The sequence below is a fragment of the Rhincodon typus genome, chromosome 7, assembly GCF_021869965.1.
Source record: "Rhincodon typus isolate 14 chromosome 7, sRhiTyp1.1, whole genome shotgun sequence".
Taxonomy (NCBI): Eukaryota; Metazoa; Chordata; class Chondrichthyes; order Orectolobiformes; family Rhincodontidae; genus Rhincodon; species Rhincodon typus.
Window position 1 is genome coordinate 40,674,520 of NC_063338.1, and position 16,787 is coordinate 40,691,306.

A 16,787-nucleotide genomic window follows, 5' to 3' on the forward strand; every position below is an offset into this window, starting at 1 on the left:
AATGGAAGATCATGAAAGCATTTACTTCTATGGTAATACAACTATTAACTATTATATCAAAGTCACAAATTATATCTATGTGACTGTGACTAAGTAAATTTTGCCTCCTCATCCTCTTTCAATGTTTTTCCACTGTCATCCGGCCATTGGGATTGCTTTCAATTCTCTTCCTGCTCCTGCTGCATTATCTCTGGTGAACCCCAAGGATCAATCTTTTTCCTCTTCCTGTTTCCATTCCACATGTTGTCCCTTGGTGACATCATGCAAAGTCACAGGGTTGGTTTCACATGTACACCTGGTGGTCTACAACCTCTCTCAATTCCCCCATCGTTGCTAAATTATCAGATTGCTTATCCAAGAAGGAGTATTAGATAAACAAAAATTTCCTCCAATTAAATGTTGGGAAGACTGAAGCTATTGTTTTCATCCCCAATCCAAATTCCATTCTCCATCTATCAATTACATCCTGCTTCCTGACAACAGTCTGAGATTAACCTGGTTGGTTTGCAACCTTGATGTCACATTGATCCCAAGACGACAAACCATCTTCATATTTGTGCCATCATTAAGACCACCTATTTTCATCTCCATTATATTGCTTGACTTTACCCCTGTCTCAAATCATCTGTGGCCAAAACCTCCTCCATGTCTTTGTTAGCTCAAGCTCCAATGTTCTCCTGGCTGGTGTCCCACATTCTATCTGTTATAAACTTGAGGTCATCCAAAACTCAACCACACATCTGTTAAATCTTAGCAAGTCTCATTTCCCTATCAACTGTGCTCACAGACCTATAGTGGTTCCCAGTCAAGCAGCATGTTGATCCAGCAGCTCAATATGCTTTATTGCATTAAAGATGCACTAAGAAAACTCAAGCACATATTTGTGACTTCAGAAATGTACATAATCACTGATGCATGACTTGGTCCAGGATTTTGACTTTTCCCAAAGGGATTGGGTTTTCAGTGCAACTTGCAAGCTGCAATGGAGAATGTCTGAGGTGCGGGCATGGAGTTGGAGCAATTAGAATATCTATCTTTGTGCCCAACAGGACAGATCAACTCCCAACGTTGTTTAAAGCCCCCAAAAGCAGATCCCTCACCCCACAATACACTCCCATGCCATTTCAGATTGTGATTCCACCTCCACTTCCTTTATCCCCTAGCCACCCCAATCCTTTTAAATTGCTTGCGTAAATCACTGTCCCCCCACACGGCATGCATCATCTGATCCCCATAAAACATCTATGAACCACCTGATGCCAAGCAGCTGTATCATACATGACCACTCATCCAGTATGTACCATGTGCAGTTTTTGCTAAACTGTAGCAATGGGAATTATTTTTAAATTACTGGGACAAAAAAAAACTACAATCATGATCAAGGCATACATTCTGTTTACAAAACCCATGCCAGCACACAAACAGTGTTTGGGAGGAAGTAGAATGTTCCTGTGATCCTCATAATTCTGTGTTTCCAACCACAGAAGAAGTACAGATGCATTCTGTACCCAAGGCCTCCTGACCAATCAAAAGGCCACATGAAAATGGTGTAGATAAGGAAGGCAGAGGAAAATTTTTCTTTGCTGGGAAAACAACTTTAGTTCAAAGTTTTGCAATCCAAATTATACCTTTATTATGAGGTGAAAATCTGACCCAGGACTTAGGTGCAGTGTAGCAAAAGACATCGATAAAAAAAGTCATAGATTTTAGTACATACATCACAAATACATTACCTTCCTTTTGGCTTCTGCTGTCAAGATCACAGATCCTTCCTTTTCTTCTAATTTAGTGATTGTAATGCAATCCCAAAGCTCTAAACATGCATGATGACAGAGTACATGGATGTGCTCATTATTGTTCATTCTTGCCTTTTTGGTATCTATCATAGTCAGCAGACTAACTTCTGAAGAATGCAAGGCAGAAACAAGTAGATAGCTTCTGAATTTTTAATCACAGTTTGCACTGCCTCTCCTATGGCATTACTTTAATTAATCTTTTGCTCCATGTTTGATTAATACAAGAATTTTGACATGCAAGTTTAACTTCTGTGATACATACTTTTGGAAATTATTTTTTATTTTCTACAGCTGCAAAAGTTAGAATAATGTATTTTTTAAACTTGACTCATCAATTTTACTTTGTTGCACCAGTATTCTTCAGGATAACATTGAAATTTAAATACTTTGTAGTAGGTTAGACAGTGACATTTGTGCAATTTGCATTCCAGTTTTAAACACTGTGCAAATTGATGAACTAATCATCACTTTTTCTGGTTTGCCGGTCTAGGATCTATGTGGAACGAGTTTAGTGAGTTTCAATTCAGCTTGCAGTGAGTATGAGCATAATATCGCTCCTAATTTGGTAACTAATGATTATCTTCAAGAGACCAGTGGACAAAAGATGTAAGAGTGAGCACTTCACTGGATGGGAGAGGTGAGGAAGCTTGATTCTGTATCTCATGTCCAGACATTTTCCACAGTGATATTGTTTAAGTAATAAGGATGACAAGTGTATTGAAGTTCTTTTATAAGTAGTATTCATGACTGGAACATGTTCCTTTCCTGACCCAGTTTACATTCAAATTCCATGTTCAGCTAGTTCATGCAACACATATAGATGCGATGGAGGGAAGATGAGGAAAATACAACAAAAGAAGATCAAATGGAAAAGAATGAGCTAATTTTAACAATGTGAAGAAGGTTCTGACGAAAGCTCATCAACCTTAGATGTTAATTCTCATTTGACTCCACACGTGCTGCCTTGTCCTGCTCAGTATTTCCAGCATTTTTGTTTCTTAATGCAGGTATAGAAAATTTAAAATAATTTGCTTTTGCATTATGGTGAGAATGGTTTATATTCTCCAATTTAGATAATTTAACACACTTTTTTTTAAATTCCAAGATTCGGAAAGGTGAACGGTTTGACAAAAAATGCACAGATAAGCAGATGTTTATAATGTTACACCATTGCATAGTGACCTGAATACTTTAAAATTAATCATTAAAATCCAACATTCAACTAAAGAATCTCCCAAGTTTGGGCTCGGTCATAGGAAATAATTGCTGTTACAACTCTGAACACCAATTCCAAAGATTAGAAACATATCTGGTATCCTTCCATTTGAGAGAGACTGATGGGAATGCATCCTCAAAGTTCTACCAAACCAAGAATTTTGTGCGCCAGTACATACTTGTGGTGATGTTCATAATTAGTTAAATATTTACTGATTTATAGCAATAATTCAACTTTTGCCACAAGGAATAATATCGTGGCTGCTAAGCTATGGTGAATGGACTTCTGATTTCATCTACACAAGATGCCATTTTAGGATTATTTACTGGTGCTTTAGGAATAGAATTCTACAAAAGTTCATCCATTATTCTTTACAGGTGACTTCTATTTTTGCGTGTTTAACCTGTGCACTTACTAAGTATTTGCCAGTTTTAAAGCTTAGAATACATATGGCATGTAAAGTATATCACTTGCTGCTAGACACCTTGTATTTAGGGGCAATGGGAAAGAGAACAGGGATTTCACTGCACTTGAAGCACCAACTCAGATGAGCAGCACTTGTCAGATAGAGGATGAGCTAGAGATGGCCTAAGTGTATAGTAACTATGACACAGGTGGAACTGAAAGTCACAGGTGCTAGATAGAACAAAGAAAATTACAGCACAGGAACAGGCCCTTCGGCCCTCCAAGCCTGCACTGACATGCTGCCCATCACAACTAAAACCCCCTACCCTTCCGGGGACCGTATCCCTCTATTCCCATCCTATTCATGTATTTGTCAAGACGCCCTTTAGAAGTCACAAGAGTATCAGCTTCCACCACCTCCTCCAGCAGTGAGTTCCCGGCACTCACCACCCTCTATGTAAACAATTTGCCGCGTACATCACCTTTAAACCTTGTCCCTCGTACCTTAAACATATGCCCCTGAGTAACTGACTCTGCCACACTGGGAGAAAGCTTCTGACTGTCCACTCTGTCTGTGCCCTTCATTATCTTGTAGACCTCTATCAGGTTGCCCCTCAACCTCTGTTGTTCCAGTTTGAACAACCTAAGTTTCTCCAACCTCTCCACATAGACAATGCCCTCTATACCAGGCAACATCCTAGTAAACAGGACTTTAAACCAGAAGGTGGGAGGAGAAGGGAACGGTGAAACTAGCCCCGGTGGGAAACAAAGCAGCAGGTTAACATCTCTAGTGGTGGATTCAACTAAGTGGAAAAATATGAAAGAAATGACAGGGAAGGGAAATTCAGGAGAGGTTATTAAAGTCTCCAGCACAGACACAAACAGGACAGTGTGTTTGGAAAGGGCTAGCAATCAAACACTTGAAAAACAAATGAAAAAGAGAAGAGGGAGAGTTAATACAGGACTGAAGGTGTTATATCTGAATGCACACAGTATAAGGAATAAGGTAAATGAGCTTGTGGCGCAGATCGAAACTGGCAGGTATGATGTGGTAGGCATCACGGAGACGTGGTTGCAAGAGGATCAGGATTGGGAACTGAATATCCAAGGATATACATCCTATCGAAAAGATAGGCAGGTGGGCCGAGGGGGTGGGGTTGCCTTCTTAGTGAGAAATGAAATTAAATCAATAGGAAGAAACGAAGTAGGGTCAGATGGTGTAGGATCTGTGCGGGTAGAATTGATGAACCACAAAGGTAAAAAAACCATAGTTGGGGTTGTGTACAGGCCTCTAAACAGTAGTCAAGAGCTGGGGCGCAAGATACACCAGGAGATAGAAAAGGTGTGTAAGAAAGGCAAAGTCATAGTGATCATGGGGGATTTCAATATGCAGTTGGACTGGGAAAATCATGTTGGTAGTGGATTGCAAGAGAGTTTGTGGAATGTCTATGAGATGGCTTTTGGAGCAGCTTGTGGTGGATCCCACAAGGGAACAGGCAATACTGGATTTGGTGTTGTGCAATGAGGCAGACTTGATAAGGGAGCTTAATGTAAAGAAACCCTTAGGAGGCAGTGATCATAAGATGACAGAATTTACTCTGCAATTTGAAAGGGAGAAGACAGAATCAGAGGTAACGGTATTACAGCTGAATAAAGGTGACTACAGAGGTATGAGGGAGGAGCTGGGCAGAATTGACTGGAAGAGGAGCCTAGCAGGAAAGACAGTGGAACAGCAGTGGCAGGAGTTTCTGTGAGTAATTCAGGAAAAGCAGCAAAAATTCATCCATAAGAAAAAGAAGCATGGTACAGGGAGGATGAGGCAACCATGGCTGACTAAGGAAGTCAGAGATAGCATAAAAGCAAAAGAGAAAGCATATAATGTGGTGAAGGGCAGTGGGAAACCAGAGGACTGGGAAGCTTAAAAAGACCAACAGAGGGCATCAAAAAAAGAAGTAAGGAGGGAGAAGATTAAATATAAGGGTAAGATAGCCAGTAACATAAATGAAGACTGTAAGAGTTTCTTTAGGTATATAAAGTGCAAAAGTGAGGCAAAAGTGGGAATTGGACCACTGGAAAGTGACAGTGGAGAGATGGTACTGGGGAACAAGGAAGTGGCTGAGGAACTGAATAATTACTTCGCGTCAGTCTTCACGGTGGAAGACGCGAGTAATATCCCAAAAATTCAAGAGAGTCAGGGGGCAGAGCTGAGTATGGTGGCCATCACCAAGGAAAAGGTGCTAGTAAAACTGATTGGCCTGAAGGTGGACAAATCACTGGACCAGATGGACCACACCTCAGAGTTCTAAAGGAGATAGCCGAAGAGATAGTGGAAGCGTTAGTGGTGATCTTTCAGGAATCACTAGAGTCAGGGAGGGTCCCAGAGGACTGGAAAATCGCTAACGCTGACACCCCTGTTTTAAAAGTCGGAAAATTACAGGCCGATTAGCCTAACCTCAGTCGTGGGTAAGATTCTGGACTCCATTGTAAAGAATGAGATTGCTGAATATTTGGAAGTGTATAGTAAAATAGGGCAAAGTCTGCATGGTTTCATCAAGGGGATGTCATGCCCGATAAATCTGCCAGAATTCTTTGAGGAAGTAACGAGCAGGGTAGACCAGCCAATGGATGTTATCTACCTGGACTTCAAAAAGGCCTTTGATAAGGTGCCACACAGGAGACTGCTGAGTAAGATAAGGGCCAATGGTGTGAGAGGAAAGGTGCTAGCATGGATAGCAGATTGGCTGTCTGGCAGAAAGCAGAGAGTGGGGATAAAGGGGTCTTTCTCGGGATGGCAGCAGGTGACAAATGGTGTTCTGCAAGGGTCAGTGCTGGGACCACAACTTTTCACTTTGTACATGAATGATCTAGTTGAAGGAACTGTGGGCATTCTGGTTAAGTTTGCAGACGATCCAAAAATAGGTGGAAGGACAGGTAGTACTGAGGAGGTGGCGAGGCTGCAGAAGGACTTGGACAGGTGAGGAGAGTGGGCAAAGAAGTGGCAGATGGAGTACAATGTGGGAAAGCGTGAGGCCATGCACTTTGGTAAAATGAATAAAAGCATGGACTATTTTCTAAATGGGGAGAAAATTCAGAAGTATGAAGTGCAAAGAGACTTGGGAGTTCTAGTCCAGGATTCTCTCAAGGTAAACTTGGAGGTTGAGTCCGTAGTCAGGAAAGCAAATGCAATGTTGGCATTTATTTTGAGAGGACTTGAATATAAAAGCTGTGATGTACTACTGAGGCTTTATAAGGCACTGGTCAGGCCACATTTGGAGTATTGCGTGCAGTTTTGGGCCCCATATCTCAGGAAGGATGTACTGGCCCTGGAGCGGGTTCAGAGGAGGTTCACGAGAATGGTCCCAGGAATGGAAAGCTTAACATATGAGGAACATTTGAGGACTCTGGGACTATACTCATTGAAGTTTAGACAGATGAGGAAGAATACTGAATGGCCTGGACAAAGTGGATGTTGGGAAGGTAGGAGAGTCTAGGACCTGAGGGCACAGCCTTGGAGTAAAGGGAAGACCTTTTAGAATGGAGATAAGGAGAAACTACTTCAGCCAGAGAGTGGTGAATCTATAGAATTCACTGCCACAGAAGGCTGTGGAGGTCAGGTCATTGAGTGCATTTAAGACTGAGATAGATAGGTTCTTGATTATCAAGTGGATCAAGAGTTACGGGGAGAGAGCAGGAGAATGTGGTTGAGGAACTTATCAGCCATGATTGAATGGTGGAGCAGACTCGGTGGGCCGAATGGCTTAATTTTTGCTCCTATGTCTTATGGTCTTAAACCTTTTCTGTGCCCTCTCCAAAGCCACCACATCCTTCTGGTAGTGTGGTAGCCAGAATTTAACACAATATTCCAAATGCGGCCTAACTAAGGTTCTATAAAGCTGCAAAATTACCTGCCAATTTTTAAACTCAATGCCCTGGCCGATGAAGGCAAGCATGCCGTATGCCTTGTTGACAACCTTCTCCACCTGCGTTGCCACTTTCAGTGACCTGTGTACCTGTACACCCAGATCCCTCTGCCTATCAGTACTCTTAAGGGTTCTACCATTTACTGTATATTTTCCATCTGGATTAGATCTTCCAAAATGCATTACCTCACATTTTTCTGGATTAAACTCCATCTGCCATCTCTCTGCCTAAGTCACCAATCGATCTATATCCTGCCGTATCCTTTGACGGTCCTCATCGCTATCCGCAATTCCACCAATCTTTGTGTCATCGGCAAACTTACTAATCAGACCAGTTACATATCCTCCAAATCATTTATATATATTACAAATAGAAACGGTCCCAACACTGATCCCTGAGGAACGCCACTAGTCACAGCCCTCCATTCAGAAATGCACTCTTCCACTGCTTCCCTCTGTCTTCTATGACCAAGCCAGTTTTTTAAATCCATTTTACAAGCTCACCTCTGACTCCATGTGACTCTACCTTCTATATCAGCCTGTCATGAGGGATCTTGTCAAAATCCTTACTGAAGTCCAGGTAGAAAACATCCACTGCCCTCCCCTCATCAATCATCTTCGTCACTTTCTCAAAAAATGCAATCAAGTTAGCGAGACACGACTTCCCCTTCACAAAACAATGTTGCCTCTCGCTAATATGCCCACTGATTTCCAAGTGGGAGTAAATCCTATCTCGAAGAATCCTCTCCAATAATAACTGACATAAGGCTCAGTGGCCTGTAATTAGCTGGATTATCCTTGCCACCCTTCTTAAACAAAGTAACAACACAGGCTATTCTCCTCTCCTGTAGCCAGTGAGGAAACACAGATTTCTCTCAAAACCTCAGCAATTTCCTCCCTTGCCTCTCTCAGTATTCTGGGGTATATCCCATCAGGCCCTGGGGACTTGTCTACCTTAATGTTTTTCAAGACCCCTAATACCTCCTCCCTTTTGATCTCAAGATGACCCAAACTACCTACACATCCTTCCCAGACTCATCATCCACCAAGTCCTTCTCTATGGTAAATACTCATGCAAAGTACTCATTTAATACCTCGTCCACTTCCTCTGGCTCCACACATAAATTCCCTTCCCTGTCTTTGAGTGGGCCAACCCTCTCCCTGACTACCCTCTTGCTCTTTATATATGTATAAAAAGCCTTGGGATTTTCCTTAATCCTGTTGGCAAATGACTTTCATGACCCCTTTTAGCCCTCCTGACTCCTTGCTTAAGTTTCTTTCGACTTTCCTTGTATTCCTGATTTCTGAAGATTGTACTTTTGCTGCAGAGGACCTGGATGCTGAGCATGAGGACTGTGACCATTGTAAGAGGCTGGTGAACAGAAACCAAGAAACTCTAAGAGCACTGGGAAGCCTGCCAGTGCTTTTGTGCAATTGCTCAGCTTGAAGCGAGTCCACTTCTAACTTGTATCAGGGCTTAGTGCAGAGGAATACTTTCATTTCTGTTTTTCCTTCCAAAGTGGATCATCTCATATTTCTTCACATTGTATTCCATGTAACAAATTTTTGCCCATTATTTAGACTCTCCAAAAACGGCAATATATTTTCAGGTCAGGATGATGTGTGACTTAGAGGAGAACTTGCAAGTGAAGGTGTAACTATTGTCCTTTTTCATCTAGGTGATAGAGGTCTCAGGTTTGGAAGGTACCTGGAGACTCTTGGTGAGTTATTGCAGTGCATCTTGCAGATGGTACATACACTATCATTGTGTGTTGGTGGTGATAGAACTGACAAGGTGCTGCACAAGAGGCTGCTAAATAAGAGCCCATGGTGCAGGGGCAAACATTGGCATGGATAGAAGGTCAGGTGATTGGCAGAAGACTGAGAGTGGGGATAAAGGGATCTTTTTCAGGATGGCAGCCAGTGACTAATGGAGTGCCGTAGGGGTCCAGGTTAGGGCTACAACTATTCACATCATACATGAACAATCTGGACAAAGAACTGAGGGCATTGTTGCAAAGTTTGCAGATGACACAAAGATAAATGGAGGGATAGGTGGTGTTGAGAAAGGTTGGGGGGGTGGGTGCGGGAGGCTGAAGAATCACATGGACAGGCTAGGAAAGTGTGCAAAGAAGTGGCAGATGGAATTCAATGTGGGAAATTGTGAGGTTAGGCACTTTGGTAGGAAGAATAGAGGCACAGACTATTTTCTAAGTAGGGAAAGGCTGCAGAAATGAAAGCATAAAGGGACTTAGGAGTCCTAGTTTATTTGATTCTCATAAGGTTAACTTACAGGTTGAGTTGGCAGTCAGGAAGGCAAATGCAATGTTAGTATTCATTTCAAAACTGCTAGAATACAACAGCAGAGATGTACTGGCTGAGGCTGTACAAGGCTTAGAATCAGTATTTGGAATACTGTCACCAGTTTTGGACCCCATATCTAAGGACAGATGTACTGGCTTTGAAGGGGTTCCAGAGGAAGTTTAAAAGAATGATCCTGAGGATGAAGTGCTTGTCATAGGAGAGGTGGTTGAGGACTCTGGGTCTGTATTAAATAGAGTTTAGAAGGATGCGGGGTTGGGGGGGGATCTCATTGAAACTTACAGAATATTGAGAGGCCTGGATACAGTGGATGTGGAGAGGATGTTTCCACTAGTAGCAGAGACTAGGATCTGAAGGCACAGCCTCATAGTGAAGAGATGACCCTTCAGAACAGAGATGAGGAGGAATTTCTTCACCCAATGCATGGTGAATCTGTGGAACTTAGTGCTGAAGAAGACTGTGGAGCCACATCATTGAGTGTATTTAAGACAGGGATAGATAGGTTCTTGATTAGCAAGGGGATCAAGGGTTACGGGGAGAAGGCAACAGAAACGCACTGAAAAACATTTCAGTCTTAATTGAATGATGGAGCAGACTCATTGGGCCAAATGGCCTATTTCTGCCCTTATATCTTATATATGTTGAAGGTGATAGATGGGGTGTCAATCAACAGGCAGCTGTGTCCTGGATGATGTCAGGCTCTGAGAGTGTTGTTGGATCTGCACTCATCCAGGCAAGTGGGAAGTATTCTATCACACTCTAGGCTTGAACCTGGCAGAGTATAAATAAATAAGGTGGTGGCAGTGGTGAGTGGCAATGTCACAGGACTGACAAATGGCAAATTATGTTCATACCAAACATGTTAGGCAATAACCATTTCTGACAAGAGAGAGACAAGAGTGACGTTTAACGGCACTACCATCACTGAATCCCACACTATGAACATTCTGAGGTTACCACCAACCAGAAGCAGAACTGGACTAACTATATTAATACAGGAATTGGGAGGGCAGGTCAAAGTAATCCAGAAGCCCAGACTGATATTCCGAGGACAGGGGTGAAATTTGAATTCAATAAAATAAGTTTAAAATAAAAAAAACTAGATGAATGACGACCGTGTCAAAACCCGTTTGGTTCACTAATATCCTTCAGAGAAGGAAATCAGCCATCCTTGCCCAGTCTGGCCTACATGTGAGTCCAGACGCCCAGCAATATGATTGACACTTCTCAGCAATTAGCACAGCCTAACCAGTGGTGCTGATATACCATTAGTGAATTAATTAAGTAGAAGATAATAAAAGAGACAGGTGGTGAGTGACTTGCTTCAGGATTTCAAACCTCTGACCTGTTCTTGCAGCCCATGTATTAATATGGCCAGTCCAGTTCAGCTTATGGTCAATGGTAACCTTCAGGATGTTCATCGTGTGGGATTCAGTGATGGTAACTGTAGTGACTGGAACAAGGTCGACCAGAAGGAGCTCATAGAATATGAGTTCCCTGACCGGGGCTATTAATTTGGTCCAATCAGGGAGCCCTGGTTAACAGATAAGAACAGGAGTGTCTGGGGAAAATTAAGAACTACTCCTGTGAAGCAGTAGTGTGGGGCTAACAAAAAAAATTATAAACAGGGGATTTAGAATCTCCTCAGTTCAGAGGACTGACTGTGAGCTGGCTGGCCACAGCCAGTGTACTGTGCAGAAGGAAATAAAGGGTGACTTGGTGACTGGATACTGGCCTCTGTGCAGTTTAAAAAGAAGAACATGAGTGTTAGACATCCTGTTCACTCTGGGAGCTGGATCAGTGTCAAGGACTCTCCACATGTAAATAACGGGTGATTTAGTGACGTGATACTGGCCTTTATGGAATTATTTCAGTAGTGACAAGAAAACAGCATGCTCCTGAAGAAATTCACTCACAAACAGATATTTTTGAATTGGGGTAAGCATTTCTGGTTCATGCTGTTATTTGGAAAGCTTGACTCGTTTGATCCTATCATCGAAGACTGAGCCCAGTATGTGGAAAGAATGCGTTATTTTATCTGGGCAAATGGCATTGGGGCAGATGAAAGGCCTAACTTTCCCTGAGGCACCAGATTATAAAACCTTTCAAGAGTTGACAGATTTAGTTAAGGAACATTACAACGCCAAGCCTCCTCTAATTCTGAGATGCTATCGATTTTACTTGGCAATTCAAGAACGAAGGGAGTCCAAATCAAGATTTTTGATTAGGTCAAGACAACTGGAAGAGGCGTGTGACTTTGGTTTAACTCTTAATGAGACGTTAAGAGACCATTTGGTATGTGGAATTAATGATGTAACCATGCAAAAGCGCCTACTAGCTGAAGCCCAACTGGACTTCAAACAAGCACAACAACCAGCTTTATCATTGGAAATTGCAGCAAACGGGGCATATGAGTTGCAATGGAAGTGGACACCCTCGCCAGTCCATCTGAGCTTGGGGAACACCATTTGAGTGAAGGCAATTGCATAGCCCCACTCAGAAAATCCTGAACAGAGGGACTGTTGCCGTAAAAACCTGTTAAAAAAAAAGCTACGCCTCGGCCAAACGGTTAATATTTTCTTCAGGAGCCAGGCTGGCAAGCAACTGAAGTTGCTGTCAGTACGCAGACTCAAGACAGTAAAAGAGTCCCACTAGACCCAAACTGAGTAAGTGAACTCATAGGCTGGTATCCAGGAGAATACACACCTTGGAAAGCCCACCTACATCTGGTTTGAAACAGTTAAATTGCTTAGCAACATCCAAATCAGAACCAATCAAAATAAATGTCTAGTTAAATGGTCACCCAGTTCTAATCGAGGTCAACACCAGTGTAGCCGTTTCAGTGATTGCAGATCCAGTCTTTAACAGAATTTGCTCTGGACTCCAACACTTAAGTTTGCACAAGACCTTAATAGACTGAGAACTCATACTGGGGAACCTTTACAGACTAAGGGTACAACTTCAGGTCTGGTCTCTTATGTGAAGCAGATGGTTCAGTTAACACTGATTGTAGTACAAGGCTCGGGCCCAAGCTTGATAAAGGTGAAATTGGTTGAGAAGGATTCACTTAGATTGGCTCAACATTTTTCGATTAGAAAATGACTGCCTGAGTGAAGTCATAATTAAATACCTGGGTGTTTTTCAGTCTAGGGACTATCAAAGGCTGCTGCCAGATACCGGCTGAATTCCACCAGGGTCATCCAGGGTTTCCAAAGTGAAGATGTTAACGAGAAGTTATGTCTGATGGCCAGGACTGGACGCAGCCACAGCACAGCCCCAACAATGAGGACAAAAATTACTGCCAGCAGCTCCCCCACATTCATGGGAATGGCCAGATAAACCCTGGACTCAGTGACATGTCAACTAGGCAGGTCTTCTGGTGGGCTCAATGTTCTTAGATATTGTGGACGCCTACTCAAAGTGGCTTAATGTGCATAGAGTTCAGTCATCAAACACAGAGATAGAAAAGCTGCATGCATCTTTTGCAGTACATGAACTCCAGGAAGTGTTGGTCACAGATAACAAGCCATCATTTACCAGCAGGGAATTTGAGTATTTCCTAAAGTCAAATGGCATTTGACATTGAAGGACAGCTCTATACCATCCCATCATTCAATGGTCTAGCAGATAGAGCAGTCTAAATTTTGAAGGCAGGGGGAAAAGACACAGCCTACAGCTTCAATAGATACCAAACTGTCCTGGTTCCTATTTGATTACAGGACGGCCCCAACAGCTGCCCCCCGCCCCCAGATCTGCCAATTCAAGTACAGGAATAGTTCCAGCAGAGTTGCTAATATGGTGAAGATTGCTGCCCAGATTAAATCTGATCTTCCCGAAACTAGGAAGGATGGGGGTGGGGTGGGAGTGAAACGGCATCACGAATACCAATGCCACTCACAAGAGTGTGCTAAGCGGGACAGACCGTTTAATTCAGGGTACGATGTTTGGTGCAGGAACAACGAGAATGGCTCTACCTGAATAAAAGGCACGGTCGACGTGAGGTCAGGTCCCATGATGTATAAGATTCGGGTAGGTGTGACAGTCCTGAACAAACATGTGGACTATATGAAAGCTGCAAACTTGCAAATGGTGTTTGGCAAAATGTGCCCAGTTCTTTGACAGTCTTTCCGACTATCCTGGAATCCATGGGTTCTCCTTCTCCATCAAGCCTTGAAGATACCTCGGAATCCAAGATGAACACAGTGGATGTCGCCGCCTCGAAGAGGACAATGTGTTTCTTCCAAGACACTTCGGGCACAAGAGGCAAGCTATTGTACATTACACACTGACCATATCAAAGGCAGAGTTGGAGGAACATGACCTGGTGCTAAAACGCCCCAGGAGGAGTGACAAAAAATAAAATAACTGACCTATGTCCCCAGACTCAGAGGGGGAGGGATTTGGTGATGGTAACGAGGTCAGCCAGGTGGAACTCATAGAATATGAATTCCCTGATTGGGGCTGTTAATCTGGTCTAATCATGGAGCCCTGGCTGACAGATATAAAGAGGCGTGTCAGAGGTTCTGTTCACTCTGACAGCTGCCTCTGAAGGAGCTGGATCAATGTCAAGGACTTTCCATATGTAAATAAAGGGTGATTTGGTGACGGGATACTAGCCTCTGTGGAGTTATTTCAGTAATGCCATTAAACATCAATATTATCTCTTGTTAGAGATGGTCTTTGCCTGGCACATAAGTGGCAATTAATGTTCATGCCAAATGTCAGCCCAAGTCTGGATGTTGTCCAGGTCTTGCTGCATATGGACAGGGCTGTTTCATTACCTGAGGAGTCACAAATATGCTGAACATTCTGCAATCATAAGTGAACATCCCCACTCTGACTTCACGGTAGAGGGAAGGCCACTGAAGCTGAAGACGATTAGGTCTAGGACACTATGCAGTGTTATAGTTATGCTGGAACAACATGACTAAGGAAAGCAGCTTATGCTGAAACACAGCTTTCAGTTCTGTTGCCAAGGCCCATAGCTTATGGAGTATTCATAGCCTTCAGCTATTTCATGGAGTGAATTGAATTGGCTCCGAGACTAGATCTATGATTCTGGGGACTTCATGAGGAGTCCAAGATGGATTGTCTATTTGATCTCTACTGGCAGAAGATGGATGCAAATCTTTCAGTTTTGATATTTGTACTCATGTGTTGGGTTTCCTCAACATTTAAGTTGGGATATTTAAGGAACCCCCTGTTTCTTGATCAGCTGTCTGCCACCATTCAGAACTGGATATGAAGGACTGTAAAGTTTAGATCTGATCTAATTGCTATAGGATTGCTTAGTCCTTTCTAAAACAGAGGCAGGAAGAATGTGAGGGAAGTGGAGAGTGGTGTGAGAGTGGAGAAGAGAGGGTACTGACAGTGAGGAACAGAGAGTGTGAGGGAGGGTATAGGAGAGACAATATGGGATACGGAGAGTGTGTGTGCATGGGAAAGGAGTAAGGACCCCCACAAGTGACGAAGTATTGGAAAGTAAGGTAGTGTACATGATAGTGGAACAGGGAAGGAATATGCAAACCAGGAGAATGAGTGACATTGAATATACCACCTTCTCCTTCTGCCTCCAAAAACCATCCAAAAGGCTGGCTGGGAGTGGAGAAAAACCCAAGATAAAAAGTAACTCACTTCCAACCATCGCTTCATATGAATTCCACTGAGGCTGACACAGAGTGTTCATCACCAGAGTTGAACACACTGTTGGTGTCAGTTAAGTCCAACTGCTTAACTTAGCCCCAGGACCCATTGGTTTCCTTGGTGATCAGGTCTTCGGACCTAGTCCGTTTGTCTCTCACTCTTCTTCTTAATCAAAAAGGCAAGAATAGGTTTTATTAATTAAGTCTTCTATTTGGCACTTCTTAATGTTCATTCTGCTCTTTATAAAGCAACTGAGAAAAGTGAATATTTGAAGTTGAAACAAAAACAATGTTGCTGGAAAAGCTCAGCAGGTCTGGCAGCATCTGTGAAGGAGAAAACAGAGTTAACGTTTCGGGTCCGGTGACCCTTCCTCAGAACTGGTTTTTATTTATTTAAAGTTGAAATCCAGTCTGCATTCAGATTATATTTAGAAGCCATTTAACTTTCAATGTTAACAGTTAAGGCATACCTTTTGGTCATCAAAATTATTGACAACTATGTAAAAATGTTATGCCTTCCTGTCTTGACTTGCTATCATGTCTTTGGAGTATCCTTTGCCGCCATTCAGGATATACGAAATGATTACATCCACAATTTCTTGCATTTTCTGCTGTGTCAATTGATTTCAGTTTGAAGGAACTATTTTTGCGGCTCTAACCACACATCTCAGTTCTTGTGTACGTTCAACATCAAAATAGTGACTTCTGGAGAAGAAAAATCAGTAAATTACATTTCTTTACAAATACATTGTGCTACAGACATCATCATAATCATTTTGAGCCTTTTCTCAAGTCAGTACTTTATCAAAATATATTATAAAGTATTTCTTTATGCTAGAGTGTTGTTACCATCGAGCCACCCAGCTCCATCAACAGAAAACAACAGTGTCCAATTGGCTGAAACCAGCAGTAACCCCTACTAAATGTGTAAATAAGCATAAAATGAGGCTTGAATCACCTAAATTGATCATTGTGATAATTCCGTCACCATAATTGATTGGGAAATGACACATGCTAGAGTTGGATATGGTAAATGAGGGCAGGATGGGGGTAAATCAAAGAACAGAGTGCTGCCATTTCTGGCATATGGGTGAATTCATACAACTGGAAACAAAGAGCTCCTGATAGGAGAGATGACAATGAATAACACCATAGCACTGAAACTCCAGAGGAAGCCTGCCAATCTTGTGCAATTCCAGCAGAACCTCAAAGCCACATATTCTGTTACATGTTGTTTCTTTTAAACATCTTCCACTAGAGTTACAGCAGAAGATTGGTAAATACCTGTAGAATTTCAAGCCCTATATGTTTAATTGCCCCAGATTATGTTGAGTCTTCCACTGAAACAGCTCAAATAAGTTTATAACCAATTAGACAGGCTAACAAGAATGCATCAGAGATAGTAGGAACTGCAGGTGCTGGAGAATCTGAGACAACAAGGCATAGAGCTGGATGAACATAGCAGGCCAAGCAGCATCATAGGAGC

The 16,787-nt window shown here is 42.5% G+C and overlaps 1 protein-coding gene across 8 annotated transcripts in view; it reads right to left on the reverse strand.

Annotated features, from left to right (window-relative positions):
- rbm45 (RNA binding motif protein 45) overlaps window positions 1-16,787 on the reverse strand; it is a 92,541-nt gene that overhangs the window by 15,799 nt on the left and 59,955 nt on the right. For 6 of the 8 annotated variants that reach the window (XR_007262423.1, XR_007262420.1, XR_007262421.1 and 3 more), the window contains 2 exons: window positions 15,772-16,006; window positions 1,734-1,903 (listed from right to left, as the gene is read on the reverse strand). The gene's annotated coding sequence lies outside the window, so the exon portion shown is untranslated. The remainder of the gene's footprint in view (window positions 1-1,733; window positions 1,904-15,771; window positions 16,007-16,787) is intronic. The other 2 variants (XR_007262424.1, XR_007262422.1) reach the window with 1 other exon arrangement.